General features: G+C 36.0%; 2 protein-coding genes across 3 annotated transcripts in view; one reads left to right on the top strand and one right to left on the bottom strand.

Moving 5' to 3' along the window:
• LOC127977209 (homeobox protein aristaless-like 4) overlaps positions 1-27,965 on the top strand; it is a 539,817-nt gene that overhangs the window by 166,863 nt on the left and 344,989 nt on the right. The window lies entirely within an intron of this gene.
• The window catches only part of LOC127977217 (tumor protein p53-inducible protein 11-like), a 61,910-nt gene that overhangs the window by 17,942 nt on the left and 16,003 nt on the right, over positions 1-27,965 (bottom strand). The window contains exon 2 of the mRNA XM_052581947.1: positions 340-532. The gene's annotated coding sequence lies outside the window, so the exon portion shown is untranslated. The remainder of the gene's footprint in view (positions 1-339; positions 533-27,965) is intronic.

The raw sequence follows: 27,965 nt of genomic DNA, 5'->3' as shown, positions 1-27,965 counted from the left end.
CTCCTCCAGGTCAATCTGAGTGGAGGTTTCGAGGTTTCGAGTTTCGAGGTTTCGCTTAGAGCTTGAGGATCCAATGGCATTATAAAGTTTTACTGACAAGCTCTTTGGTTAAATATTTGTAAATCCCCCTGATTTAAAATTATAATAATGAATTATAATAGATATATGAATTTTGGATAGCTTCAAAACCTAGGTATGCACTGAATCATGACATCTGTGTACCGTTCCACCCCTAACAGACACAAGTGTAGTCTTACTAGAAAAAGGACGTGAATGTCAGAAGTAGACCGTGCTTGGCCTGCAGGAACATCTCATGTGAATGAAAAAGGTGCAGGTTACCTGTAAGTGTAAATGGACTGTCTTGCAGTGTGTGTGCTGAAGTCACCAGCTTTGGTGTACTGGACAGCAGAAGTACAGATGACAGGTGCTCCCTCAGCAGAGGGAGAGAGGAGAGTGGAGTCACAATCGATGAGGAAGAGGATGAAATACACCAGAGGCTCCAGCACTACTGAGCCTGGAGAAGGTCAGGAAGCTGCAAGAGCAAAAAGAAGGGCAGACTTTAAAAGGACAGCATCGTCAATGAGCTCTTCAAATGGCAGAATGTAGTAGTCTACAAAAAAAAAGTGAAGATGTGGTTAAAGATGTAGTTAGACCACCAGATATTTAAAACATAGAATTCTAAATTATAGATGATGCATAAATTAATAAACGAATCAAGCGCCGCAATACATTTTTAATCCTTTTTGGCCACTCTGTCTAAGACTGATGAAGCAAACCTACTGAAATCAACAGATCATGGATAAACAGATTACTAATTTAAAAGTATAAAATATAATTTAAATACAGTGTATAATAAATCCATGAATCAGGAATAATGTTTTAAGTTGTTTGCTGTCTAATGTATGCACACAGAACAGAGTATATATAATAAAGCTATACACTGCTGTTTAAAAGATTTGGGGTTACAATATTTTTCATTAATTTGATCAGAAATGACATTTCTTACAAAAGAAAATATATATATATATATATATATATATATATATATATATATATATATATATATATATATATATATATTTCAAATACATGATGTTCACGCCATTTCAAGATCTTATGAATTAATAATCCAGAAAACAATAATGGTTTCCACAAAAATAGTAAGTTGCACAAATGTTTTCAACAATTTCAGCAAATAATGTGAAATGTTTTTTTGAGCACCAAGTCATCACATTACAATGATTTCTGAAGGATCGTGTGGCACTGAAGACTGGAGTAATTACTGCTGAAAATTTAGCTTTGCCATCACAGGAATTTATGTATTTTTTAAATATAGCCTATTAGGATAGAAAAGTTTTTGTTGTTGTTTTTTTTTATAATATTTCACAATATTAAAGATTTACTGAGATTTTGATCAAATATGTGCAGCATTGTGTTTATATATAATACAAATAATATATAATAACAATATACTTTATATATATATATATATATATATATATATATATATATATATATTTCATGCAGTTTTTTTCTCTGCCAACAAAAATAGTTCCAAAATGAGTCAGAGCATCAACTTTTGAATTATTATCATTTCAAGCAAAAAATGCCTTATGAAATCCATTTACATTTTTCTAGACTCCGTTTTAATGATTAAATTAAAAAATATATATTAATCAAGAAGCATGTCTAATTAAAATCATGAATGTACACAATTTAACAGCAATTTAATAAGAGTTTAACAAACTGACATTAAGAGCCTATGAAATACTTTTTTTTCTCCCAAATTCAGTTTTATTTTTATCATTATGAAAATGAATAAATAAATAATTTCTCTGATAAATATTCCTAATTTGAATAATTGTATTATTAGTATAATAGTATCATTACATTAAGATATTTCTCTTACAGTTTCAAGTTAAACCAAACTTTTATTTTAATGGGTTGCTGTGGACCTTTAATGACGACAGATTTTCTCAAAATAAATGGTAAAATGCTCATGAAGTGACTTTCAGATCAGTTCTATAGATTATGTTCACGTGTTCGTGTACTCCTATATTGAGGCAGAGGCTGAAAACGTGCACGCTTGGTATTGGAACAGCAAAGACAAAATATCTTTCTCTACTTGTGGATTCAAGACATTTGCAAATATGATTAAAAGATGAATATGTGACAAAACTACAGAATGTCACTTTTTATTATTAGGTCTTTTGACACACTTGTTTTAGCAAATAAAAAGGACAGCACTTTTAAAGTTCATTTCACTATTTGATGTGAGCATAAGTATTGGAACAGTTGAATTCAAGGCAGATGTAAAAGATTAAAAGCTAATATTTAGTCGCAGACCCCTTGCATGCAATCAGAGCAGTGAGTCTGCAACCCATAGACATCACCAGACTCTTGGTCTTATGATTTGAAATGGTTTTCTCCATCCTTTAGTGCAGCCAGTTCCAACTGTTGCTTGTTTTGGAGAGTTTCTGTCTTTCGTCTCTTCTTCAGATGGTGAAATTAATAGTTCAATCGGATTTTAATCTGGAGATTGATTTGGCATCTAAGACTTTACATTTCTTTGCCCTGATAAAGTGTTTGACTGAACTGGCAGGGTGATTTGGGTCATTGTCCGGATCCAACATGAAGTGCTTTCTAATGAGTTTGGTGGCATTTTCTTGAATATTGGTAGCCAAGATGATTCTGTACCCTTCCAAATTCATTCTGCTACTGCCATCATACATTAAGTCATCATTAAACTCAAGAGGTAATGTTCTAGAGACAGCCATGCATGCCCATGCCATGACACCACCTCCACCAAGCTTTACAGATGAGCTTGTATGCTTAGGATAATTTGCAGTGTCATTTTTTCTCCACACTTTTGCTTTCCAATCACTTAGCTAAAGGTTAATCTTTGTCTCGTCGGTCCATCAACTCGGTTCCAAAACTCTGTAGCTCGCATTTGTGAAGAATCTTGCCTTTCTTTTTTTGGTGCAGATCAGAGGTTTGCATCTTGCTGTGTAGCTTCTGTAATTCTGTGTCAAATTCTCCTGTCAATCCTGGTGGATTGACAGAGCATCACCCCAGCTTTCTGGAGCTTGTTGGTGATTTTACAGACATGTATTTTAGGGTTCATTTTCAGTTTTTATGATTTGTCTGTCATCAACTACTGTTGTTTTTCTCAGCCGCCCGTAGTTTCCAAACTCTTGATTTCTCCATGCCCTTTGGTTTTCCTATAGTCCTAATTTAATTTCCTCTTTTCTTTTAGCATCCAAATTGCTTGCTTTTCTTTCAGAGTCGGCTTCCTCGTCTTCATCCTGGTTTGTGTGTGTCATCATCAAATGTAAGACTTAGAATGCAGAAGCAATGGATATAACTGATAAGACACATTCCCTGCTTTTAATATCTGAAGAATTAATGCAGCAACTGTTCCAATACTTATGCTCACATTAGATGAGTGCTAATCTGAAAAGTGCTTATCTTCTTAGCTGGTAAAACATCTGTGTTGAATCACCCATTAATAAAATGTGACATTCTATAGTTTAGTCTGATATTAATCTTTTAATCAGATTTACAGATTACTTGACTCCATAGCAAACATAACAGTTTTGTCTTTACTCCAATACTTATGGAGGGCACTGTAGGTAGTAAACAAAAACGTGTATCTGCACCATTAATTTTTTGCAACTTAATAGTCACAGACACTAGTCCATATAATATTTTAAGTGTACTGACCTGCTTCTGATTTATTCACCCCAAATTTGTCAAATTCCATGACATTACAAATTAAAATCCATTTTCATACTGTCTTCCACAATTTCGTCTGCATTTTCATATCATAGGGCCCCAAATATGAGTCTTTTAAAAAAAACATATCAGATGATCATAACACACAGGGAGGGAAAAACTTCAAATGAGAGATGATGAAAAATTTGGGGCTAAATCCTGGTAGGAATAGTGGAAGATTTGTGTTGCCTTATTTATAAGTACATAAATGTATAATCTGCTAGGGCTGTAAATCTGAATTAATGAGCACAGATTCTCTCTTATAAGTGTGCTCTGCTGCCGTCAGCAGCGACTCTAGAGAGTTGTTTCACAGATTGATCATGTCCTTCTGATAACTAACGAATGATCACATAGCAAGACCTTCTAAACGCTGGGCTGCTCATAACTGACGAAGGGCAAAAGAATCGTGAAACATGCTCATCTGTCAACTTGTGGTGATACATTGTGACTGAAGACTTCAAATCCACAACAACAGTCACACTAAAGCTGCCAACTGTGTTGAACTGGTGATGCCTGTGAATCATTACTTCCTTAACTGTGCGAATCAGCATGTGTGTGACTTTAGCATCGCCAATAAGCGGGCATGCTTCAATCAATGTGCTGCAAATCACATACACGAGCCAGACGATGCCATTCAAAAGCGTGGTTTCAATGCATTTCTCGACACGAGGCTGCTGGAGTGATGCTGATGCAGTTGCCTAGCAACCCCACAGATTGCGCATTTGGCACCCTCCCTCATTATTGAAAGTATATATTCTGTGATGAGGCTCTGTTCAACTTGACGCCTCACCCCATTGTTACCCTTCTGGCGGTCAAATCACGCCTTTGACGCAATTTAAAGATCTCGCAGCCATGTGTGAGTCTTGTCGGCTTTGAAGGCTCCATGTGATGAAATTTAAAAATGCGGCTACTGTGTATAGAATTCAGAAGCTAATGACATATGGAGGAAAGAAGCAAAGGCTTCATTGTTCATTACAGAAATCCCAAGCCTATGTTTCCACAAAGGCACTTCAAGAAGACTTCAGCCTTAGGTTGTGAATTTATAAGGGGTAATAAAATATTAATAAATGTTTTAAACAGCAACACAGTGCAACTGTGGGGAAAACAGACAAGTGTGCGCTTGTGTGAATGAATGAAAGAAATTCAGCTGCAGGACAACAACATTTCTCCTTAGCATCTGTGTCTTAGGGATATTAAACATGTATACAATCCCTAGCCTGAATATGTTAGGAACTGTATAACTGTACTTACACCATAGACAGTTTCATCAATAAACTTGAAGAACTGCCAGTCAAGCTGAATGAATTAAAGAAGTAAGCAATCATCATTAGCATTAATTAGCCTTCTGGTGTATGCATATTATTGCATGTGTAAGTCTGAGTCTAATAATCTTCCACAGCCCTTGCATTTTATATGTCTAATATGATAAACTGTGAGCCATTGCTGGTACAGTCATACAAGTATACACCTATGAACATACAAATGAATGCAATTAACAGTTTAATATTTTTTTTTTATTCTTCATGTCATGTCATTATATCGACATTATTTCGAACATTTATCAAACTCTTCATATCGTTTTATTGAGGAAAGTTATATTGCGAATAATTATCGCTATCGAATTATCGCCTAGCCCTATGACTACAATATTTTCTGTGACAAACAGCTGAAAAATAAATGCATAGCTAATCAATTTATAATGTCTAAGAGTGGCAAGGCCACCTTTGTGAGCAAAAAAACATTTATTCTGAAGAAGCCAAGTGACTACATCAATCTCAGCGCATACTGTCCTGTGGGATCTGTGGCTTATCGGCTTTGCATTCAATAATAATCCATCTTCAGAAAAGTCATTAAATTATCAGAACTTGGCTGACTTAAGTACACACCTCAAATAAAGACTTTGCAGAGGCTGAATGGTCCTCGTAATTAAAAAGTCTTTTATCAAAGCGCAGCCTAAATGCATTTCATAAACAATATAATTGAAATCCACACATTTGAACAAACAGCCACAACCTGATGTACTGTTGCTGGTCCATTAGTCCTAAACACTGGGAAAAAACATGGTGCTTTTATTTCCTGAAAGCATCTGTCATAGTTGTGCCCCTGATGTGGCTGTTTAGTGTTGCAAATGCATCTCTCTCATTGCTCAGTGAGCTTGTGTTCTCCATTAACATTACGGCTGAAATTATTTCTAGTAAAGATTAAAGCCCATGGTGGAGGTCTGGACATTTCCAACCATTAGCAATCAGGACAGCAAAAATGACAGCAAAAACCTTTGGCTCATCTACCTTCTACTATCCCAACCCATAGAATATGAAAATAAATGTACTGTACCTTATAATCGCACTGCTTTTTTCCCCCTTGTTTTCCAGTGCATGTCTAAAGATTTTTTAAATAAAGATACACTTACTTGAGACAAAAATAAAAATAAAATAAGAAGTCTTGTTTTATGAAAAATGTATCAAAATGAAGGGATATTCATTTTTTTGCATAACTTTATGACTTTCTGCTCCAATTTAAAGGGATAGTTCACCCAAAAAATGAAAATTAGATGTTTATCTGCTTATCCCAAGGGCATCAAAGAAAAAAAAATCGGTCTGTGCAAGAAACCGAATCGTATTTATATAGGTTTTTTTTATTTTTTTACCTCTGATTCATGCAATGTCCGAACTGTTAGAACTGTTAGAGCACGTTCTCAGCAGCAGGCGCATGAGGCGTCGTCTTCTTGCTTCATGGCGGATCGCAGACTTATACGTGCATTACCTCCACCTATCTCTCAAATGGACCATTGACTCTGCAAATGGAGATTGTAGATAAAGTGTCAACGGTCCATTTGAGAGATAGGTGGAGGTAATGCACTTATAAGTCAGCGATCCACCATAAAGCAATATAAATATATTTCAGTTTCTTGCACAGACCGATCATTTTGTCTTTAAACATCAATGTATCGTCACGAGCTGCAGTGTTTAATTTGGTTAAGTTTAGTGTATGTTTTTTTTTATTATTATTATTGTTATTGTATGTTTTAGCCATGATAACCATCCACTTATATTATAAAAGTCATAGACTGCAACGGTTTGAGTTAAAAATCTTGTTTTTTGTTCTACTGAAAAAACAACGTCACCGAACATCTTGGATGCCCTGGGGGTAAGCAGAAAAACATCAAAATTTCATTTTTGGATGAACTATCCCTTTACGACATATTAGGCCTTACTGTTTTGAAAGGATGGCCCCACAAAACAGAAACCCTGTATATACATAGAACATATACAGGGTTATATATGCTGTATATGCTTATTTCGGTTTACATTCCCCCGAACAACATCAACAGCAACAGGAATGATGCACTAAATGAACTGTACCAGCACATCAGTCAGCAGCAGACAGCACACCCTGATGCTTTTCTCATCATAGCTGGGGATTTCAACCATGCTGACTTAAAGAGTGTGTTTCCAAAAATACACCAATACATTAACTTTCCAACACGAGGTAATAACATTTTGGACTTTGTTTACACCACACAGAGAGGAGCTTACCTTTCCCATCCCCCACCTTGGTGCCAAAACCATCACTGTCCGGACCAATCAGAAGCCGTGGATGACTGGAGAGGTCTACAGACACAGAACGCTGCCTTCAGAGCTGGAGATGAGGTGAGCCTCATGAAAGAGGCTAAGAGACAGCACTCCGGGAGGATAACATCTCTCTGCTGAACGAGCAGAACACCTTCTTCGCTTGCTTTGAGCAACAAAACAGCACCACTGCACTGAAGACTCCACCTCCTCCCGGTGACCAGGTGATGATGCTGACCCCAGACAGTGTGAGGAGATCCTTCAGCAGGATCAATGCACGCAAAGCTCCAGGTCCTGACAACATCCCTGGGCATGTACCGAAAGACTGTGCAGCAGAACTCACTGATGTCTTCACAGACATTTCAACATCTCACTTAGTCAGGCTGTTGTTCCCACATGTTTCAAAACTACCACCATCATTCCAGTTCCGAAGAAGCCATCTCCATCCTGCTTTGATGACTACCGTCCTGTTGCACTTACTCCTATCCTCATGAAGTGCTTTGAACAGCTAGTTCTGACCCCCCCCCCCCCCCCCCGGGCCACTTCCAGTTTGCATATCGGTCCAACAGGTCGACCGATGATGCCATCTCCACTGCCGTCCCCTCAGCACTCTCACATCTGGACAAAAAGGACTCATACGTCAGAATGCTGTTCATAGACTTCAGTTCAACATTCAACACAATCCTCCTTCAACAGCTCATTTAGAAAACTGGTCCAGCTGGGGCTCGACACTCCGCTGTGCAACTGGCTGTTGGACTTCTGACTGGAAGACCTCAGGCAGTAAAGGTCGACAGCAACACATCCAGCACCACCACACTGAACACTGGGGCCCCCCAAGGATGTGTGCTGAGCCCCCTCCTCTTCACTCTGCTGACCCACGACTACACAACATCACAAAGCTCCAACCTCTTCACTGTGTGGTATGGCGCCTGCAACGCGACCTGCCGAAAGACTCTGCAACGCATAGTGAGAGCAGCTGAGAAGATCATAGGTGTCTCTCTCCCCTCCCTCCAGGACATTTATGGAACCCGTCTCTCTCGTAAGCCCTCTGCATCGCAGGTGGTTTCACCCACCCGTCACACAGCTTCTTCAATCTGCTGCCATCAGGGAGGAGACTGCGGAGTCTCCAGGCCAGGACCAACAGACTGAAGGACACCTTGATCCATCAGGTTGTCAGGAAGATGAACACGCTCCCAAACTTGCCTTCACATACCTCTTCTGCCCCAGGCACCACTGAACTATGAAAGCACCCCCAGATCCCACATCCCCAGGTCGTCCCACCCAACACACACTAATACATGATGTCATGCACCAGTCACTTTGTGCAGCATTGGTCTGCTCACTACCTCTTTCACCATGGAACTGACAACATTCTACTACCTCATCAGTCAGATAAAATAAAATAACTGCTCTTAAGCCCTTTGTCACTTTATCAGACTGAATAAGCTTTTTTTTTGCACTTTTATCTGCACTGTTTGTTCACTTCAATGATTTGCATTAGATTTTTATTTAGCTTTTTTAAATTCCCTTATTGTATAGTTGTTTCTTATATTTTATATTTGATCTAGATTTTTAGACTCTACTGTTAATGTTAATCTGTATGCACTGGGGGTCTGAGAGTAACGCAATTTCGATTCTCTGTATGCAAAGCCATTTCTGTTCAGATTTACAAATCTGGAACACATTGGAGGAGTTGACCTTGGCACTGGTCATCCTATGTAACATCAAAGTAAAACCATGTTGAACAATACTATAATAAATCACCGTCAGTGTACACCCAATTTTTGTCAGAGTCCATTAGGTTGCTCCTACAGTAATTGCTGCTATCATTTCACTCTCTTCACTAAGACAGGGAATGCTGTGAGAAAAGGGCAAATAAGCTGCAGGCTAAAGTGAACAGGCCACTAATTGACAGTCTGTGACAAGAGGACATTAACAGTGCAAGGAAACTCCTCTTGATGCTGGACACACAAGTTGGGACAGGAGTTATTAAACCTGATGTCAAACTGCATTTCAGTTCAACAGGAAATAGGAGAAAACACATTTGACCTCTTTGAAACTACACTACAGGAACTTTTATTGAAATTGGTGCTTCAGATCATGCTTCTTAGTATCTGTACTGAAGATCTCCTTGAATGGTTACTGCAACACAGCATTCATTTCTCTTAGTAAAGCATAAGATTTCGACTTCTGTTAAAGTTGGACCATTGGATGAAATGTAAATAAACATCTTGGGTCAAAAATATATAAGTGGATTAATATAAATAAAGAGGTGCTCAGTTTACAGTTCTGTGTGAAAGTTACAGTCGCGGACATTTATTAACTATGGTATGCAATGTATATATCAGATTGACACACAAAAGCATATTTTACTCTGTATTTACATTGCAAACGTTTTGTGGAGTCTCAGCTTGCCATGCCACTCGCTTGGACTGAATAAACTTTCACTGCCAGTGCAGCAGCAGAAGAGACCTACTTAAACCAGAATCCACACCTGTTCTATCTCTCATCTCCATCCATTGTATGTTTAAGTGCATCAGTCAATTATGGTGTGGTTTGTTATGGTTAGCTTTACTAAATATTTATATACAGGTGCATCTCAATAAATTAGAATGCTGTGGAAAAGTTCATTTATTTCAGTAATTCAACTCAAATAGTGAAATAAATTCAATGCACACAGACTGAAGTAGTTTAAGTCTTTTGTTTTTTTAAATGCGATGATTTTGGCTCAAATTGAACAAAAACCCAGCAATTCACTATATAGCGTATATATTATGATTATATATAACTGATTTAAGAGCGATGTCTGGATTATATCAGCCTTTATTTTTAATGCATTCTGTGAAATTTAATCCAGCTACTCTACACCAGTAGAATCAAATATCTCTGCACTCATTTTTAAAGGTCAATTTTGGAGGCAACTCTCTGCAAAGAAGAGACAGAATAAGGAGAAAGAGATGCACCACTTGCAGAAAAAAATTAATGGGAGAAAACATAATGCTTAACCAGATAAGGTATGACATATGAAATAATAAGCAGAAATACAAATATATAGATATCATTCAGAATTGGACCAAGCTGAGCAAAAATTTGACATTAAGTTCAGTTACTGATATTTCTAATATATAATTTTGATATATGTAACGTATATGAAATTACATGAATTTAGCTTGTAAATCAATGTAAATGTACATAAATACTGTATCCGTTATAATTAAATTTTTCCTAATAATATGATATTTTTATTGTGGCAGGTCAGAACATATAATGCATAGCAAATACACAATACAATAATTGAAGTGCTGCCAAACGATTAATCGCGATTAATCGCATTCCAAAATGAACGTTTTTGTTAACATAATATATATCTTTGTAGTGTTTATATTTATTATGTATATTTAAGAAAAATAAGTTGTTTATTTATTAAATATATGTATACATAATATAAAATATAAGAATATTAATATACAAATGTATATACATGTAAATATTTTTAAAACAATAAACTGTATATATTTTTTTTCTATATATAATAAATATACACAGTACACAAACATATTAAAGACTTTTATTTTTATTTTGTGATTAATCATTTGACAACTCTAGATGATTGGAAGATCATATTTATCAACACAAAGATGTATATCTACAGTGGCCCAGTACGACGAAATCTCCACAACAGATTAAGTAAACTTAAGTTGCTTCAGTCCAGTAAGTGTTCATCTTGAGACATTATTAAAAGTGTAGAAGGAATTCTTATGTTTAGTTTATAAAAATCATTAAAGATTTCACAGCAAAAAGACAAATGTACCATAAGTTGGAGGTGGACATTTAAAGCGCCTTTTAGTTGGTAAAAAAATATAATTTATGTTGATAAATTAGAGGCCTTGCAATTTTGCGTATACTTCAGATATGATACAACAGGCATTATAGTATAAATAGTATATATTATAATGCAAGCCTTTGTTACTATATGTTCTATGTTGTACTTAAAATTCAAACTTACCATTCATAATCTTGGAAATAAAACCCAAGATGTCTGTTAGTCCGTACCATATGTAGTCCGTGTTATTTTTTAAGTTATGACACATGTATTTTATGTACTGATTGAGCAACATCTTTTTCAGACTCTTCAAAATTGTGCAAATTCTATGGTGTTTTACTAGCATTACGGTTTCCATAGGGGTAAGATGTTATACATGTATGAATTAATTATTCATTTAACCAACATTTAAATCATTACCTGCTTTGAAATAAATGCTGTTAACGAAATCGTTGGAACAACTGCAGTCAGCTCACTGTATGAATAAAACTGTTTTTATAAAATTACACCAAGCGAATAACTGCCCAAGGCAAATGAAGTCATATGCATATTCAAAGCAAAAAATCAGATCTCAGAATGAGCACTTTTTCGCTGAGTGTAACAAAACAGTTCTGCAATTGTGCATTTATAAAAGTAAAACTCTCCATAAAATATAATTAAAATCCCCTTATGTGAGATATTTAAAAGCGGGCAATTCAACCTATTTTTAGACATGAACTTCAGGACGTACTACAGCAGAAATCATCTAATAACAATCCATTTCGATGCTGGAAAAGATTTGCACAAGCTTACCATATACTGTATACTTAATTAAAGCTATAGCCTCACAATGTCCAGTTTCAGCAATCAGAGCTTTGCTAATGATGCATTGATTTTCTAAACACTCTGCCTCTCATACTCTTTCTGAACATTTCATAGTAAAATGCACAAATGTGACACACCAAGTACTACACATGCAATGACATGAATGATGTAATCATCACTAGCACTGATTTCACGATCATATAGTACAGTCAGCAACCATTAAAAAGGCAACAGAAGTAATGAACTGAAGGGTGTTTCCTTCTACCTCGACCTGTATTTCCCAAAGTTGCTGTGTCAGCTCAGTCGTGATGGGTTTTGAAGCTTTGTGCTTGAGGAGTCTATTTACACCATTTCATGGTCTGTCACAAGAGCTTACTGTGAGTGACAGGCCAAAAAAGTGGAACGTTCTTGTTGATGCAACCAGCTGAGACATTGGCTCCCTCGGGAGAGCTCAGCAGCAAACACAACCTATATTTACACAGAAACACAACCGAGAGACTGAATGGCACTGCGTTGTATTGGTACACCTGCACAACAAAACATTTTACAAGCAGGAAGTAAACAATAGATGAATAATTCAAATGAGATATCAAAGCCAGCTGGGTTATGCAGCTGTATCAATTTCTTATTTTTAAATAAACATTACGTGTCCAGCTTCAGGATGTCCTTTACACTGAAAAAAAAAAAAAAAATTGTTATGTTTTCTGAGATGCTGGTTGGTTTTCATTCTCATAGGTCCTGTTTACATTCACTTTGGGTAATCAGATTGCAGGTGGTCAGTCGAGACCAACTGACATTTACAAAGGGATATTGGCGTGCATCTCAAATACTTATCGTGCCCATCTGTGACTGGATTTCACAAATAATACAAGAATGTTAAAAAAAAAAAAAAAAATTGCCCAGTAAATGAAATATTAAACACTAAAATACTTAAATTAGTCATAAATGTACAATAATTTTTTTTTAGGTTTTTTTTTTAATAAAGGCAGTACAACATTAAACTGAGTATCAAAAATAAATAATAATAATAATAAGATTTGCTAAAGATAAGCTACTTTTGATAAATTTCAAAGATTAACTTTTAGAGCTATTCAATAGAAGAACGACTCACAAAGAGAAATTCTTTCATGAATTTGAGTATTTTAGTGTTCCATTCACTTGCAATAAACCGCTGAGCAGAACTGAACATGAAAATCTATTATTTTCTGAATTTTTTTATCTGCTTCTTAATTCCCACCCTCAACAATCATAAAACACCAGTCAGTTTACCTGAACTTGCATACTTCAAGAAAGGAATGCAGGACATTGTAACTGTGAATTATTTGTTATTATGTAAATGTAGAAGCTGATTAGAATCTCAGCACCATCTGTGTTAGATTTAGCACATGCCCTCAGCTATCAGTTGTGCACTGATTCATTTCTCACTCCCAGAGGAACTCATTGTACCTCAGCTGCCTGCATGAAGCTATCTTTGTACAATGACAAAAACAAAATTAATGCAGATCATATGCAAAGTTGATCTATATCACACTGAGCCAAACACTCAGGAGGTGGACGTGCTAAAAATCTCTTGCAGTCAGTCAACAGGTCTTGTATAAGATCATCCACTGACATTAGATGTCTCACCTTTGGCTGATAAATAATACAGAAGCTGCAGTTTAGTTTAATCAACAGACCAGAAGTATGTCCCTAGAGGAATGATGACAGTAGACCTCATCTTACCAGAAACTTGTACATCCATCCACAATTTTTACAGAGGTGCTAGAAAATGGCAACCTGTCAGCATTATAAACAAAAAGTTTATACACCAAGTCAATGGAGCAAAGTTATTTATTTATTTTGTTTGGGCAAAACAGTTAACAGTTAAAAACGTAACTTAAAAAAAAAATTAAACTTAAATTTTTTTAAATTAAACTTATTTTTTTTATTTTGTCCCACAGCAGAATAACAATCATTACCGAATTGAAACAACATGAGGGAATGTAAATGACATTGATATTATTATTATTGGGTGAACGATCAGTATCAAGTACTAAATTAGCTGCAAAAACTTAAATGTGCATTTTTTTTTATATTTATTGTTAGATGTCAAACCAATGCAAGAAAAATACTGTAATGGGATCATAAAGAGGAAAAATAAATTGCAATGTTTAGAAAAGTGAGTGTATGGGTTCCAGCAGAACATTCTATCTCTGAGCTGTTACCACATAATCTATAATTTAGTAATTTAAAAATGTAAATAAAAGTGTTAATGTTACAACATATTTTAAAAGTCCATTTAGTAGTTCTTAAGCCATGTCCAAAATCGCACGCTAAACCCTCACCGTCTTCCTCTAAGTCCAAACTTTCATGATTTAATGGCGCTTTGACTTTCTGGTAGAAGTCTGCAATGGAGCTCGCCTCAGTGCAGGCTTGGCAGAAGTGTGCATCAAAGGCACACAGAGGCCCCAAAAGGGAAACTAAAATGAAAAAAAGGGACACCTTAAGGTCTCATGAACTTTGTAAAGGTCTTTGCACATGGAGCCTGAAATTTTCACATGTAAAAAAATACATACAACCTCACGTTGTATCAATCATGTTTGTGATGAATTTTTTTTTTTTTAAACACGAAAAAAAAGATGTCTGACTCAGCGTGCAAGGACCTTAAGTCCTGAAGACTGCAAGTGCACGTGAAGTGTACCACTTGGGACAGGGCCTTTAGTCAACTCAAAATTTTCCTAAAGCACAGATTTGAGATCAGAGTTGGGGGCGTGAAAACGTGTCGGATGCAATGGACGCAGCCAAAGACGAGATATGCAGCATCTGTATCGATGGTAAATTTGCTGAAATGAATAAATATTATACATTTTTGTAATGTAGAATAAAACATGGGTTACAAACTACGCAATATTGCATTCATAATCGAATGCGATTAATCTGCTATTATGAACGTGATATTGCGTAGCTTGTCAGCAAACTATGCCTCAGTTTAATAAATGCTGCTCCATCTAAATGCATGTGAAGACAATTTACTACTAATCACAGAAACGGCTTTACTGACAAGATGTGCATGACAATCGCATGTAATTTATCATGCAGCCCTGATTTAAAGAGGTTATTATGTAAATAAAAACAGCATATTTTCATTTATTGCAAAATATAAATTAGTTTAGTTTGAGAGTGCAGAGAGACTGACAATAGTCACAGAACACACTTCATCAATTGTGTTAAAAATACAAAAGTATCACATTATAAAAAAATATATAATAAAAAACGTATGCTTTAAATAAGCTTTAAATAAAAATTGCTTTATTTATTTTTTTCATCTACCAACCACCATGAACAGCAGTCTAAAAGGTAAATTTCAGGCCCTCAGCCGTTACATAAGCATAAACTGATTACTTGTAGTTTCAAAATTGATTTATGTCGTAGAACAAAATGTGAAGTTTTATGGAAGTAATTTTAACCACAGACCTTATTTTACTCATAAATCAAAAAACACTTTTCTAGTAACTCCTAAGGGAACCCAAGGTTATAAAATACTCTTCAGGGTTTTAGGAATACAAATGAACAGCTCTCTCTTTCTCTCTCTCTCTCTATATATATTCCGGACACGGTGACTGTCTAGACTTGACGCGAACCACAAAGCAACGACTAAAAAAATAATTTGAACTTTTTGTCAGTACATCATAAATAGAACGCGGCAGATGTTTACTGTCAGAGATTTGTGGTGTCATGCCGCACCGCATCCAGTGTAGACAGCAGCACTGATTATACTGAGTTCAATTGACTTATCTATATATAATGAATCTCTAGATCAGTGGTTCTATAGTGTTTTGTGGCGTCGCGCCACGCACATCCAGTGTAGACACGGTTCTAAGCATTCACACATTGGTCACACCCCCTAACACCACCCCCACTCTACCCGCTTATGTCATCAACCATCGCAATGTTTCACTGTAGAAATCGTCCGATGCCAAATTTGTAAACATCGCCCAACCCTAGTGTGAAGAGCCACCAGCAGAGCCCATGTCATTTGTGCTCTAAACACTCAAAGACAGGACATTTTCAGACGAGATGATTCCGTTTTTTTTGGAATGGTTCGAGTGTCATAATAATAATACTCTATCTCAAGCCATTTCGCCCTTCACCAAGCGGAGGATGCGAGGACAAGCACACAGAAACCTCTCTCCCAAGACATTCAAAAGAAGTCGGCCCCCTGAGTGGCAGCAGCTTGCTGACAGCTCATTAAGCCTCTGTTCGTGCAAATGTGATGAAAGTGTGAAGGAAAAGCCACTCAAACATCTTGTCCATCCCAGCATATGGCTGATCTTTTGAACAAATGTAATTCAGCTGTTCAAGTAAACAACAACTGACACCGGATCTCCTCACAGCACAAAAACAGACACTGCACTAGAAAGATGTTCAATGATTGCCTGCACATCCTGACATCGCAAAACACGGCCCTTGAGCCATAAAAGCACCTCAAGGAACTCTACTTACTCATTCCTTGTCATCGAGCAAATCACATATTCATCTAAAGTGACTCCCAGCACACTAAACACAGTGGGTCAAATGACTTGCTCAGGGGCACAACAGCAATAGAGCCGGAACTCTCCAGGTTCTTACCAACTCCTTGTTGCATGTTCATTGACACAATTCACTGTGACTGTATTCGAGAAAATTGGGCAGCCAGCAGGTGATGTATATTGACAGGATTGTGTGTCATTCAAAGCAAAGCTAAGCAAATTTATTTATATGGCACATTTACAAACAACAGACATTGCCCAAAGTGCTTTACAATAAAATAATAAAAAAAAAAAAAAAAAATGAAAGATCCCTTATATAAGGGAGAGCAAAACCAGATAGCACTTCCTAAACAAACAGGATAATAATTTGATCCTAAATTTAACAGGCAGCCAATGTCAAGACACCAATACATATGGGCCCTCTTTCTTGCTCCCATTGCAAACTTCACAGCAGCTCTTTAAACTAGCTGCTGGCAGACTAATACAATCTGAGGAAGACTAATATATAAAAAATTACCATAATCTAGATGAAATAAGGGAATGAACCACAATTTCCAAATTTTCCTGGAAAGGAAATGCTTAATTTTGGAAATGTATCTCAAAAAAAATAAAAAAAGCTTCCTTTAATGAGGTCACTGACCTGACTGAAAATTTAGTGATTAATCTTAAATTGCCCCTAGACTCTTAACAAGATCATCAAGCTTTGAGGACATTGAACCTAGCATAACAGCAAAGGTTGGTGACAAAAGGAGGGACCTACAATCTAAACCTCTGTCTTACTCCCATTTAATTGAAGAAAGTTGTTAAAGAGCCAGAGCTTAATGTCAGTATAGCTTTCAAGTACTTTCTCTAAAGAACATGATTCCCCTAGACTCAATGGAAAATAAAACTGAAGATCATCCGATCATCCATAATTACAATTGTAAGAAATATAACATTTTTGAAAAATAGTGCCCAAAGGAAGCATATACAAAGAGAACAGCAGCAGCCCCAAAAGTGATCCCTGCAGAATGCCACATCGTAAATGATGTGGTAGAAAAGTGTATGACTTTCTTCTTTTAGACAAATACAATCAGAATGATGTAAAAAAACCAATCCTAGCTCTTTCAAGATTTATTATGGCAGTAAATAGCTGTTGATATTCAAATGTCCAATAAAATGCATCCGTCCATCAAAAAAAAGTACTCCACATGGCAGGGGTGGGGGGTGTTTTCCTCTCTCCTCTGTTCTGAAAATAAAAGTTTAAAAACCTTAAACTGTATACCATACTGAAGATAGCTTTTTACAAATACAGCAGACATCAGCGTTGTTTCGGCACATAAACAAGTTGTTCTTCATTCTCTGATGCCTTTTTACAAGGTGAAGTCTTATTATACACTAAAATAATCATTCAAATATACTTAACGATATCCCTTTCACATCAGGCTTTCTCTTAAAAACCATTAGTAAATATCAGGCAAAGTATAATAGGTGCCGATCCAGGACCCTTTCTGACACTGTGAATGTGTGAATGATACTGTAAAGTGAACCAGGGCATTCACACCGGCACTACAGGAGAGAGGAAAGCACACCTCATGTGTCACAGCCTAATGTCTTTCACAGCTTGTGAAATTACAGCAAGACGGCCTGAAATAGAACTAGACTAAGCACAGCTGTTAAGTGCCTGAAACCTTTGATTTCTCTATTGAGCCAATCATTTAGGCTGCTCTTTGGGTACTTCAAACCTAATAAAATTCATAAAATTGTGTGAAAAGAAAAGCATGAAAAACAAAACATTCTTCTAGAGTGGGCAGGTTTTCACAGTCCTCAGCTCAGCACATCAATAATTGTGTTTATTCCATCAGCAGGAGTCTTCACCAATGACATTTGGTCTCCTATAGCAGCTGTGAACAGTTTCAGGCTACTTGGACTGAAGTTCTAAGCCTGGCATTAGGCATGGGCCGGTATGAGATTCTGATGGTATGATAAACTTAGATAAAAAAATAAATTTTGGGGTAAAAGACAGCAACTTTTTTTCCCCACTGAACACAATACATTTTATTTTTAAGAAACAGAGAGCATTTTGGAACAGTAAACATGTCAGACTTAATAATAAAAATAAATACATTTAAATGATTCTTCTTAATTGCATAAAGTGCAGTCACTCAAGTGAGCCTAAACCTACAACTCAACAATAATCAGAACATAAATCAATAATTTGTTTTTAATTAAATGGAAATAAAAATGCAGTCACTTAAGTGAGCCTAAACCTGTAGCTCAATAATCCAAAACATAGATCAAAACATAATTTCTGTTAAGTAATTAAATCTGCAGCTCAACAAGGTTTTTGAAGACATGCTCATTTTCTACACATTACACTTTCAATCCAAGTTATGATGCAGGAATTTTCACCTTTCTTTGATTAAAGCTGCGGTAGGTAACTTTTGACGCTCTAGTGGTTAATAAACGAAACTGCTTGCGTCTTGCGGAAGAACATTGTAGCCGGAGCTACTTATCTCTGTTTATGTCTATGAAGAATCACAAAGGTACTCGGTTACTCCGCCGCGGTACCCCCAAAGCAATCTAAAATAGTCAGAATATAAACACTTATTATAGGTGCACCCTAGTGATTCAGGACAAGCTAGAAACACGGTGTGGAAAATGGTGTACTTATTATATACATTTTTCTACATTTTGAACACAAACAAAGTTACGGACCGCAGCTCTGATTGGTTTTACCGGGAGCGGATGACTTTCTTCAAATGGCAATAGGACCACTGGGAGGAACCAGAGGAGCTTGATTTTTTTCACAGATTATCTGTCTCATATTCTACTGTCAGGACATAATGACAGGTTTAACAAATACGTAAAAAATATATTTTTACAAAAGTTACCTACTGCAGCTTTAAGTTTGGAGAATTAAGGTACAAGGATGTGTGCACATACTGTACACTAGGCCTGTTGTGATAATTAACCGGCTAATCGCAATTATTTGATCTAACTGCGGTTGTCTAAAACAATTTTCAACGTAACAATATCATTTGAAGCCATTCCATATCTTAATATGAGGGACGGAATTTAATTTTCATTGTTAAATTTAAGTTTAGAGAAACTGATCTTCCTTCTGCTGCAGCTATCAGTTATTCACAGCTCAGCATTCAAACAGCAAGTCATGTTCAGTTATGATAGTCAGCTCGGTAAAACTCTCTCTCCAAGATTATATATTCCCATCATAATACTTGATGTGTAGATAAAGGTCTGGGGATTCGCACAAAATTACATCTTGCTGAAGTTTATTTCATTTCTCTTTTATGTGCAGGGACTTATGTTGCTTCAAGCACAACATTCTGCACCATAGAAGTGCATAAGTGCTGCATGTTGCTTCACATTTCTGCACCATGGATGTGCATAACAGTTAAGTGACACTATGTTTGAAGCGTTTCACATTATCAAAGTTTGGCACACAGAAAGATTATAAGAAGCCTTACTTTTTCTCATGATTTCCATCTTATTTTCATGAATGTATTCTGTAAGAATACAAATAGTTAACAGAATAAAAAGGTTTAAATTGTATAATGTGCACCAAATTTGTTTTTTCAAGATATTGTTTCTGTTGCTAATTTATAGTCAACTAGTTTAATTTCATAGCATATATGGTAAATATACCTATTAAGCTCACGTACGCATTAAGCACACTTCCATATTTGAGCTCAGATTATAAAAAGAAAAAATTATTTATTATCCTACTTGATGTCTTAACCAATTGACATGTTTGTTACCACCTCCTATAGTTTCAAATCAATCAGATCATTGCACACTGAGATATGGGTCTCTGTGTGTATACACTGTCTGGCAGCCATTTTGAAATCTTTCTGTAAACTTTTACCAAAAGAGGAGCCACATAAATATGCGTATTTAAGATGTTCAAGCCTTTATTTTGAATACGTTTCACTACTTAATGTAAAATTAAGAGATTAATGTTTGGAATTTTGCATATTATAACCAAGAACTTGGATGTGGGAAATAATTACATTAGATCCATAAGATAGTTTTAGTAAAAAAAAAAACGCAGATGCAACAGAACACAGTTAGCTGACTAGCGGAGTAAGATTGTGTGCTATGCTAGCATATTATTTCCAAGGGGCAAGGAACTCGACCGGAAGTTGAAGTCGGGTGGGGGCTGCCATCTTTTAGCAGAACTTCACTTGCGTTAGCATTCCCATTGACTCCCATTCATTTTGGCGTCACTTTGACAGCGAATAACTTTAAATCTGAGGCGTTTAAAGACTCTGTTTGTCCATTATTTATTTCTAAAGATACACGACAATGTATAAAGGGCTCCATTACCTTCTATGTTACATTATGGCCCCGTATAAACAGTTTTTGTAAAAAATAGGCTAACGATTGCGTCATAACCACTCGGCTCTCTGTCGCATTACCGTACAGACAGGAGGAGAAGCTCGCAGGCAATTAACTTAATATGGCGTACTGGCGTTACATTTTAAAATACTATACAAAATAATTAATCAGAATACTTACTCCTGCTCACTCACGACAAAGAACTCCCCGCTCAAGCTCGCCGTCTCTGCAAGATTAACGATGGCAGTTTGCACGCACAGCCAATAGAAGATTTACATCTGGCAGACAGGTTGCTGACGTCATCAAGCTTCGTTTGAGTCTGCGCGTCAGAAACGGAAGTGCTAAAAAACGCTAAAACTGGGCTTCATTTGTCTCAATTGAATTCCAATGGGGTCGCTGTGTCCATTTCTTTTACTGTCTATGATTATTTCACCGGCATTACTGGCTTGTGGTTTTACGTCCATAACATTATAAATTGACATTTTATTACTGGTCTGTCATTTTACAGTGCTGTAATTTTTTTAAGATTTCATATTATTTCAAGGTGAGTTTAAAGGGTACACTACTATGAAAATCAAACAGCTTCAGTGAGAAATCAATAAGAAAATGTATAATTTCATAGATATTTTGTTAAAAAGAGTTGTTCATATTAAAATATGTATGAACTTTATACATGGCCTAGACTATTTATTTAGCAGAATCCTCTCATTTTAATAAATATTACATGAAATTAATTAAGCTCCAATTAAGCTCAGTGTGCTCTCTTTAAGCAATGAGTTTCTATGTAAACACTTCATAAAAATACTTTAAATACTGCTCATCTGATCAATTACAGAGAGCGTTCACTCACTTCTGACAGTGCATTTAAATAGAGCTGCGTTTACCAAGAGTAGCCTATAATAAGAAAGCATTTATGTTTTTGCAAAAGGCAGCCCAGAACAAACATAGGCTATACGTCGGAGTTATTTCACAATAATTGAAATTGTATCCTAGTTTGTTCAGTACATTTATTTAAATTTGAATGTTAAAATAAAATTGCTCATTACTCCGTTATGTATTGTTCATATAAATCATACACTCTCTGAATAAAAAGGTTGCATTTTATGCATGCAACAGCCCATTACTGGCAGTCCCTTATGACAATGAACCATGGTAAAGTGAACATAGTTTAACTACAGTATTTGTAGATTTCCTTGGTTACCACTACAGTAAACTTTTTAATCATGTGTAAACAAAAATATAACCTAAAAAGTTGCAATTAAGGCGTATTGAATGTTAAAATGCATTTTAAATATAAAGTTTAGTAGGTATTTTTTACCCATTGTACTCATAATAATTAAATACATTCCATAATCTAAAAGTTCAGTTTGGAAGTATCGTATCGGTTTTGATATCGATGATACTGGGCATTAAATGTATCGGAATCGTATCACCCATCCCTAGCATCAACGTCTGTAAATCATTGGACTGTAAATCAATGGAAAATCAGGGCAAAAATCATGTAGTGTATTACAAGGCTAAATAGACTATAGATAAGTTGACATCCATTTAAAAAGAAGTTTCATAATGAAGCTAGTTTCTGTGTACATCCACATGAATGAAAATTATTATTAGTTTCATTCGATTTTGTATTTGTGTTACTTAGCTGAACGTGGACTAGTATAGATTTTGAAATGTGCTTAAAGGTGTAGTACACCATGAATCCATTTTCCAAACCGTGTTTTTAGCTTGTCCTGAATCACTAGGGTACACCTATAATAAGTGTTTATATTCAGACTATTTTAGATTGCTTCGGGGGTACTGCGGCGGAGTAACCCAGTACCTTCGTGATTCTTCATAGAAATAAACAGAGAGAAGTAGTTCCGGCTACAATGTTCTTCCGCAAGACGCAAGCAGTTCTGTTTATTAACCGCTAGAGCGTCAAAAGTTCCCTACTGCAGCTTTAAATGACACTTCACTATGAATATATAACTGATAGAACAGGATACCTTGTTGCTTGATTATAGTGTTGTTGTTGTTTTTTTGTGTAAATAATGACTAAATTAAAAATGGCTGCCAAAATGAATACTGCTGTATGGTTAATTAATAGTAATCTTAACGCTAAAATGTAAAGTTTTCATTATTTTAATAATCTAAAGAACCTTTTTCTATTATAAAAAACCTTTTGAGCAATGGTAAGGTTCCATGGGTGTTGAAGGTTCTTCATGGATGCCAATAAAAAAACTTTTTTTTATTTTTTTTAATCATGAATGTTACCAGTTGCAAAAAAAAATGTAAATGTGCAAGACCCATTATTTTAGTTAAACAACACAAGGTTAAGATCTTTTCATTTCACATAACACTGTATTGTATTCACAACAAAAAAGCCTGAATTTCCAGTTTCCCATGTAGCAGGGGCTTAGCAGTTGCAATCAAATTGCCACACTGGGAAACATTCTTGACATAAGACATTGCATTCAGTGGTGTAGTCCTAAAGAAAAAAGTGGTTTACTATTAGCCAGTATTGAATTCTGTGTTATGTTCCACAGTAGAAATAAATTCATACAGGTTTGGAGTGACTTGATGTTGAGTAAATGGTCATTTTAATTTTTGGGTGAACTATCCTTTTAAGAACTTTAAGAAAATCCCATCTAATAACATGTTTTTACTCAAAACTCTTTCTTCGCTTCTTACACAGAATAAGGCACGCAACATATTTCATAGTATTCTACGCAGTGATAAAGGCTAGGTTGATTAGCAGAGCATAATAGATATACTATGATATAATAAAAAAAAATTATAAGAACTCCGATAATCTATACATTGTTGTAGTTGTGTGTTTATTAGTCACATTGAGTCAATTAAAGATATAAATCTTCTGTCTATTCAGCAATGCTATAGGGATATCCTGGGTTTCTTCTGTGGGGTACATTTGGAGTTTTCGCTTGAGTGCACCCTCTGACCTTTGGATGGAGATTTATTACTGATCACAGGACCGGGCCTCACTGAAAGATTTCCATGACAATCTCAGCTTCTGTCTAATCGCGATTTCGATTTATCATGCAGCCCTAATTTTGACCTGTCTTCACTGGTAAATCCAGGGTTTTTTTTTGTTTTTTTTTTACATTAAGTAACTTTTTAGCAGTGATATCACGCCCCTACAGATTTATTAGTCATTATCTTGAATTGGTGTGGAGGGTGGAGCTGCACAGAGAACTTCAGAAATACATGGAAGACAAGCAAGTGATCAAAACCCCCTCACCATTCTGCCAGCACCGTCTGCTGTCACCAATAAGTTTGCAGAGCCAATTAAAAAAGATTTGTTCCTGAGGTTTAGGTTAGAGCTGAGATCATGCATAAACAAGTGTGTTCATCTCCAAACAAATCTGCACAGTTAATACGAAACCAAAATGGACACCATTTACATCCTTAAAAAGACAATCTACTCAAAAATTTGAATTATGTCATCATTTACTTACTGTCATGTCTTTCCAAATATGTATGCATTTCTTTCTTCTGCCAAACACGTGAGATATTTTGAAGAACAGTTTTGGTACCTAATGACTTCCATTGTATTTTTTATCCATACATTGGAATTAAATAGAAACTGAAACTGTTTAGTTACCAACATTCTTCAAAATATCTTCTTTCTACAGAGGAAAGAAAGTTATACAGGTCTGAAACAACATGCGGGCAAGTAAACAACATATTTTTTGGATGGACAATCCCTTTAAAGCGTATTTTATGCAAAATCCCCTGGTTCCTGGTCTGTCAATGGATAATGGACATTGCTAACCAATAACCAAAAAGCAATTAAAGGCAGGGTTTTAGTAAACTTGCAACCCCCCCAGACTTTACTTCTTTTTGTGTTTCACTCATGAAGTAAACTGAGTTGCAACAAACAATTCATGTTGACTTTTATGACTAATTAAAGGTGAATGTTCTCTGTATTTTATGACAATTTTTTAATAGTTTTTTTTCACTGTAAAGCACACTAGTACTGTACATCATTCTGTTAATTAAGCATGTATATATTGTACACTCCTTTACTAATAGCATACAGTACAAGATCACAACAGATTTCACTGATTCAAAGGGCAATGTGTATCACTGTCCTCTCAACCTTTCGCATCCCACCATTTTTAAAAGCCAGTTTTATTTCCATAATCACTCCCGGTTCAGGCTCACATTTATGGTCATTTTTCTACAACTGAAAAATCATGAACAGTGACGAACTGTAGCCTTATTCTGTTGTGCAAAATTTTTTTCAGGCAAAAAAAAAGGTGTATGGAGGCATTTTGCTAATTATAGCATTTACCTACCTCTGGGATTCTAATTTCAGTGATTCTTGACTTCATAATTCTAGTATATATGCAGTACATGAATTGGGACATAGTGTCAGCTACTCAATACACTGAACCCATTCGAAAGTTTGAAAACAGTATTTCCCTTGACAATGCCATCATTTCAGCCTTGTCCCAAGCACTACACCTTTTTTCTTTTGTTGTTCAATATAACCAACCAAAGAATAACACTTCAGTCTTTCTTATTCCATTTCTTCCTCACTCACACTTTATCTCTCTCTCAAACACACACACACACACAGCGTCACTCGGCAAGAAGGTGAAAACAAGTGTTTTCACAGTTGTCTAAAGAATCACCACCAAGGATTTGCTTAGTATATAAAACACACAAAAATAAATAAATTATATATGGAAAAAGAAAAAAAATATATGTGTAGAAAATCCATTGAAATGACTATTAGTCCAGACATTTACATATCTGGTGATGTATATCCTCTTAAATTAAAGATGCTGTGACTTACCAGATTTCAGGTAGCACTTAAAAAAACAGCACTGTTTCAACCATAAAAGCATTTAATTTCCAGTGCTTTATAATGGTTTACATTTTGCAATTCATATCCCATAAATGGCACTGTATTTTCAGGGCAAAACAAACACATCGCAAATGTCTTCAGTACATTTCGTAATCTAATTTGCAAGTTTTCCAATTGCCGATTATGTTAATCAGTCAGTGAGTGTTCTTCCCCTCATGCTCATCTGGGTTTCTATTTGTACCTTTCTAGAGAAAGCAAGAAGAATGGCTTCAACTGAATCTGGATCTATGAATGAGAATTTCTAACGGGACAGATTAAATCACTGCCCCCTGACTCAAATTTGCTCTTTTTGTATGAAATTATATTGATGGAAGTAAACTTTGCTGAAGGCTATTACGGTGCTCCAATTTGTTAAATAGAAGAATCATAAGAAGCTGTTTTCTCAAGGGGATGCTGAACGTCAGCAGCACACAATCTAATGCTTGAGTGCTTTCCAATGACCATTCATCCTCAACAATAAGGGCTTTTTGGCTAGAGGCAGCTAATAGAAGATATACTGTAAAGGGTTAAGCCAGAAAGCATTATATGGGAGACTCGACTGTCTACTGAAACAGCTTTATAATAAGTTAGAAATGGGATTTTCAATGACGGCTCCCATCAGCACATCACCGCTGTCTCCAATGTTCCTTCTCATTCGACTTCCTCGCTCTCCTCGCCTGTCAGTCTTGCTTCATCTCTTGACAGAGTACATCTTCACTGTAATAAAGGTCTGGTTTGAAGGGTTATTCAGCAGGATTTATACCTGCATTATGTAACCGGATCATGGATTTCAATCATTCAGTCAGCAGGTGGCCAGGTTGTTGGCATACATTTGCATTAATTTACATACATTTGGCTTCAATTCTCTCAAAATTATTTGGATAGAGCTGGTAGAAATTTGTTGTCATTATGACCATTTAAGGCATTAATTAAAAAAAAAAAAGTAAAACACTCCTATCACCCCTAAATAAATGGTTAAATTTTTACAGTCAGCATGAACAGGAAATTGCAACCAATTTTGTTGTGAAAAGACTTATTAAAGGTGCTGTATGTAAGATTTTGTCTCTACTAATGCATAAAAATACCATAATATGTTTGCAAATATTTAAGAAACATGCTAAGTTAACATACTTGTTTATCTGAAAAACAATGCTACAGTCAGTAATTCTCGATTAAAAACTTGCGTTCTGGGCTGGAATGTTGGTCTTTGATCTGATTTGTGAAACCCGCCCACTTGCAGTTACCCCAATTGTATTTCAGCACCCCGAAATCATCATCATCAAGTGCGCTCGTTCCTGTTGGTGTTGTCAATCTGACAATCTGCATGTGCGTCAAGTCTCAGGAGTAGGGGCCGGGTGAAAAAAAACCCTCTCCAATATTTTGAATCTGGACTGCAATACCTCAAATTTGTCAACTGGGATATTCATATGGAAATGGTTATAGCCTATATATTCAGAAGACCATGGCACTCTTACACCACACATCATATTCTCACGCAGTGAAAAAAATGCATCATGGAGCCAAGAGGACAATGACAACATGGCATGAGTGTGAGTAAGTGCAGTGTTAATTTCGTCAACGAAGACGAGGATGACATATTTTCGTTAACACACATTTTTTATGTGACGAAGACAAGACGTTGACGAGCTAAAACTAATATATGATGATACAAACTATAACAAAATTTATGCAGCATCTTCGTTAATAAGACAAGACGGGACTATTATGTTATTTGAGGACTACCGGACATTTAAAATATATCATATAGGTTACTGTCCTACAAAATGTGGGTCCCTGTCATTGGATTGCAATCGGATAAGGGGTGTTTGCATATCTACTCTCAGTATGGTAGCAGCAGTGGATGGATAGACTACCAAAACGCAAACTAGCCATCTGAAACAATGGCCTCAGTACCCAAAGTGGTGAGGTGACCAGAAGTCCCGTTTTACCCAGGAGTCACAATTTGTCAAATAACTTAAAGAATAGACAGAATCGCGCTGATAGAAGTGCTCTCTCTAGCATGCTCCACTAATTCAGTTCTCATATACGGTGCACAATCAGTTCTCAGGGTTCAAATACACACACAGCAGTCCAAATGTCTATTGTGTAGATCTTCACACGTAAAAACAGTCGGTTATCGATTAAGTGAACTTAAACAGGTGGGTGAAAACCACAGACTGTATACAAACTGTCAAAACTGAACAGGTGTCAGTATTACATGCATGCCTTCCATCTTAAAGGGACATTATTCCTAATTAAGTATCTATCTGTGTCATTACTGTTAACCAACAAAA

The sequence above is a fragment of the Carassius gibelio genome, chromosome B18, assembly GCF_023724105.1.
Source record: "Carassius gibelio isolate Cgi1373 ecotype wild population from Czech Republic chromosome B18, carGib1.2-hapl.c, whole genome shotgun sequence".
Taxonomy (NCBI): domain Eukaryota; kingdom Metazoa; phylum Chordata; class Actinopteri; order Cypriniformes; family Cyprinidae; genus Carassius; species Carassius gibelio.
The sequence above is the reverse complement of the archived record's forward strand: the minus strand, read 5'-3'. Positions and strand labels throughout refer to the sequence as shown.